Here is a 5,196-nt window from a genome sequence, read left to right on the forward strand (position 1 = left end):
ATATTATATTTTATAATGGCTAAATGCATCATTGTCTTTGAAACTGAATAAGGTTTTAAATTATTGAGATGTCTTGGTCTTTCAGATAAAAAGTACTAACTAGACATGTGATAAAAAACTTTCAACCAAAAATATCTTACTAGTATCTGAACATAAAAATGCAAGTCTCTATGCATGATATGAGTGTATGAATGTTCATACTCGAAGACTGCACTTTTATCATAGCTTTAGTGAGAATATAAAAACGGAAAATGCACATTATTGCTTTAAATGGGGTCAGATGCTTTCAGTCTAAATCCTCTTTGGATGAGTTTGGTGTTTCTTTGGGTTAATTGATCATTCTCCTAAATATTCCTTATTGCTTCACTTTATCATTTGCCACTAGAATAATGACACTGAAGACCTCGCAACAGAAGTTTCTGACATGGGCCATTGATGCAATAGCAAATAAGCAATTAATTCAAGATAGGCTACTTCAGAAGGGTGGGAAGAAATTGGATAGAAACCAGTTTCCACCATTTAAACTAAACCCAGTAGGAAAGTGAGGATTCCTGTGGTACTTTTACAGTGGATGCAGAGCTGAAGTTGTGGGACTCTTTGAAACTCCACACTCACTTTCAGAAGCAAAAATGCAGTCATCTTTTTGTGTGTTTTATTTGGCTTTGATTTACATCTCATCTCTCTTAGTTCAATATAGATACTAGGGTGTTAATTCAACTGATCTAACTTTAGGTATCTGCTATGTACATATCTTCATATCATTCAGGTTTCCTGTTTTCATTCCCTTTGGCCAGCAGATGTGTGTAACAGTTACCGGTTCATTCCTCTTGGCCTATTTTAGCCTGATCTGCCTTAGGATGAGGTGAATTAGACCCTGTGCATGCCTGTCTCTCTCCATTTGATGATAAAGGGAGTCTGGATCGCTAGCTCAAACGTAGATTATCCGTATTAGATAAGATGCAACTGACCTTAGATAGAGGTTTTCTATAATCTTACAGGTTTGAGAAGGAGGGGTAATGGGAATACTGGTTTTATTGTGGTTTTTTTCACTGACAGCATAGTAAATATGAATATTTTTAAGGCTAGTAAGAGTATAAATAGAGATACTATTAAAAAATAGAGAGATAATTCTGGTATCACAATTATATTCTTATGGTTTTATCAAACGTGACACCAGGAAAAGGCCAGAACCCCATTCAACACTTATGTGTGAAGTATGCATATGTGTGTCTGTTGTAATTTGTGATCTTTAGTGTGAGAAACAACGGCTTTCTTAAGTAGACTGAATGTCAAAAAAGCTCCAGGGGGAAGTGAAGACAAACTTCAGAAGCTACATAATGTGAAGATTTCTGTTGTTAATTTATGCAGATCAGAGGTGGACAGATTTTAAAGTTAGCGATGTTAAAGTTTAAATGTAGCTTAAGTGTGAAATCAGTATTGTATGTTTGATTAATAACACGCAGCGAAAGCAGAGTGCAGTGTAATTTTATACCTATTAGAAATATGAAGAAATTATGTTTATTTCTGAATTTAAAAGTTCCAAAATACAAAATCTTCAGAAAAGCTGTATGTTTTGTAATTGCAATTTGCCGTATGGCTGTTGTGAAATTCCTTGTGTTTCTGATTCATGTAAGTGTGCTGTTCTTTAATAGGAGCTTGGGAGGTAGTGTGAGAGGAGAGGGGGAAAGTGATAGCAAATAGGAGAAAAATATAAGGAAAAGCAGTACTTCCATCATCTTTGGAAGCAAGGGATATTATGATAACTTGTTTTCCTGTATCAAGATGTCATGAAATAATTGAGGATGTTATAACTGTGCTGTCATCCCAGAGCTAAGTTAATTGAACCATATGTGTTATTCAACAGACACAAACTATAAGGAAATTATGACTCAGTAATAATTCTGTTAAAGTACAAAATACAAGCAAAATATTCAACAGATGCTAGAATAGGATATGGAGGTGAAATTCTGATAAAATGAGAATTAGGATATGCGAACTGGCTGCTATGTTGGGTTGGTTTTTTTTTGAAAATGGAGTGAACAGAGGAAAAATGTGGTGTCACATCCTAATCAAATTGCAATGAATGGAAGTCTGCCCTAATGTGAGGAGGCTGACACAAAAGCAGAGACTGAGTTTTTGTATGCACCCCACCAGTGAATATGTTTAACAGCTGTTGCAGTGAGTTTAGAAGGTAAATATTTTGGCAAATTAAATTGAGATTCATTTACATTGAGATTTACATTGGGATGTTTTAATTGAGAACCTTCACAACTTAATTTTAGCTGAAAGTGTATAATGTTGAGGCTTTATTGGTAAATCACATTCTGCTTGTTTAGTCAGTAATTGTATGTAAGAAGATGAAGTTTGCCATTCACAGCTACATGAAAAACCAAACTTAATGGAGAGGTACTAAGTGTGCCTGTAAGTTGGCAAAGTGCTAGATGAGTCCTTTGGTTCAGGCAGTATGCAGGTACTACCAATGTATCAAGCAGTGTGGTGTGTGAGTGACAGGGCAACCTGGTAATTAAATTAGACATTCTGATAATGAAATTTTTAATATTTGCTGTCCACTGTTAGCAATCTCGATTAACCATATGCCAGCCAAACATTCATGGTCTCCGAGTGTGGAAAACACTTCTAGGTCATTCAGATATTAACCGGTTACTAATTGGCATAAATTCTTCTTAGAATGTTCAGTGGTTTACTTTGAACAGCTATGCCTTCATGTTGCAGTATTACATTGCCATGAATTACGAGTTAAATGCAGTCTACATAGTTATTGATTAATTCTTTGGGGTTGTTATTTTTTTTACTTTTAGCAGAAATGTGGTATGTTCATTCCTTTCACAAATATTCTTATCTTTAAAATAAATATGAAAGTTTAGGGAAATGCAGAAGAAGAATTATGTATCCTGTGTAGCAGTCCTGAAACTGATGTTAAATGACTTGACTTACAGTAAAATAATATAATTAGCCTATGGCTATACTGTGCACCATTACATAATGAGTTTGTATTTACAAGTTCATTGATTCCAGCGTTAAGGTCAATCAGTACAGAAAGAAAAACATCCTTTTTTTTTTTCCCTTGTGTTCTGATTACAGAAAGTGCTGGTTGGGTTGGGTTTTTTTTGTTTCAGGTACTTGATGATTGTCTGTTTTAATATCCATCAGTATCCAACTTATTGCAGATAATCAAAGTTCTCCCTTGGCGCATTCTGGAATCATGTCAGAATTTGTGAAGTCAAGGGATTTTTCAGCCTGTGTTTTTCTATTATTGCTTTTATAACATTTGAATTAGGCAGCTGTGGCCTTGGGGAATTTTGTGGTTGCTTTTGCAATTGAACGTATTCATTAATATGGTATTGTATCATAGATATCAGGATGCTACACCTGCAAGACAAATCTTACTAAATTTGCCTTTCAGTTACTTTTTGTGATACTCTGATCCATTGTGTGAAAACCTAATATGTTATTTCAGATTGCAATGGTTTGTATTTCTGACTGCTACTGATTGTGGTGAACAAACCAAGTAAGTTTAACCTTTACTTTTTAAATTTCTCTTATCTTATATAAAGGTAACATAATTATCTTTGAACTCCTCAAATTTTTGTCTGGCTGAAAACGTAACTTGAATAAACATCCTCTACTCCAGATTGTCTGTTTTATTTCTCCTTTCCACTTTGTGCTATTCTGGGGAGGTTTCAAAGGGAGACTCCCTGAAGTGCTGTTTGAACAAGGGTGGAAGGTTCGATAGAGAAGATTCTTGAAGCATATGAAATCTCCAGTAAGTCGCTATCATCATGCTAGCAAGAAGCTAGCTGCAAAGTCCGCCTTTGCCTTCTGGAAAATGTTTTTTACTTAGTCAAAATACACTGGAGTTTGACTACAGCATGGAAGACTCTTCATCCAGTTTCTTTATAATACAGACAAGGAGTGGTAGAGCAGCATGGTGCCATGCATTGGGTAATTTGGATTACACCCTGCCGGTATCAGTGAAAAGGTTCTGACTGAGATCAGTGAGGCTGGGGGCAGATCCAGCTGCCAGCCACATCTTGTGTGTTGACTTGGAAAAAAACCCCTTCTAACCCATCTCAAATGCTTTGTCACACTCTTCACCAAGCTTATTTAAATTTCACCTTTTGTATATTAAAAATAATCCACTGTACGGTTTTGTATGTGATTAAATTTTACCATTATAAAATCACCAACACCTCAGTATCTGTAGTTTTCTAAACAGACTTTATTTTGGATTAGGTATGTATCATATCTCCACTATGATATATTCCACTTTTCAGTCTCCTAAGAAGCAACAGCAGCATTAAACGGAGTCCTTGAGAAAATGCTGCTTTTATTATTTTTATTTAGTATTTTTCCTTACGTGGTTATATTCCCTCCATTCATTAGAGACAATATTCTATTTTCATCATTTATGATTAGAATTAATGATCTTACACTTTTTAATTGTTATATTGGAATAAAATACTAACTTCTTGGCTGTTTAGTTGCTTAGTTGTCTTTTTAACTATGTGAGGACTGGACATTCTTTGCAGCACTGTTAAAATGGCTTCTGACTGGGTTTGCCTGCAGAGCATGAATTAGTTATAGTATTCCATTACTTCATGTCATGGTTGGTCTTATAAAAAGTTTATTTTTATTGGAAACATTCTGTTCAATAAGTTGTCATAATCTTGGTACAATATGATAAATATATAAGCAGTAAAATCTGTTTATGGATGCAAATACTGTATAAAGTTATTACTACTGAAAACATTGTATTGGTTTTGCTTATATTTTTTAAAATTGTATGTCTATTTCTGGAGCAGTGTTTCTCAAACTGTATATTGTAGCTTCCAAGGGAGTTAATGAAAGGCCCAAAGAGTTTTAAAAAACATTAAAAAGAATTTTTGATAGTATATATTAAATATTAATTACATTCATTGTTTAGAGAGAAAAAGCAAAAATAATATGCTGACTTACTGGGGGCATCCTTTTCAGTTCCTTCAGGATTGGGGACAGGAAAAGCAGCAATAGGTCCTGGTAGAAAGAAGGAGATAGGGACCACAGGGCAGAGCTAACTGGGGACAGAGCAGCTTCTGGAGGAGAGGGGAGTAGGTGTCAAGGACTTCTTATTTCCCTGTGTGAGAGAAACTGAGCTGCTGTAAGTAAAGCTGCTGTTCCCTGGCCAACTGACAGTTT

This window comes from Mesitornis unicolor, unplaced genomic scaffold (genome assembly GCF_000695765.1).
Source record: "Mesitornis unicolor isolate BGI_N332 unplaced genomic scaffold, ASM69576v1 scaffold5025, whole genome shotgun sequence".
Taxonomy (NCBI): domain Eukaryota; kingdom Metazoa; phylum Chordata; class Aves; order Mesitornithiformes; family Mesitornithidae; genus Mesitornis; species Mesitornis unicolor.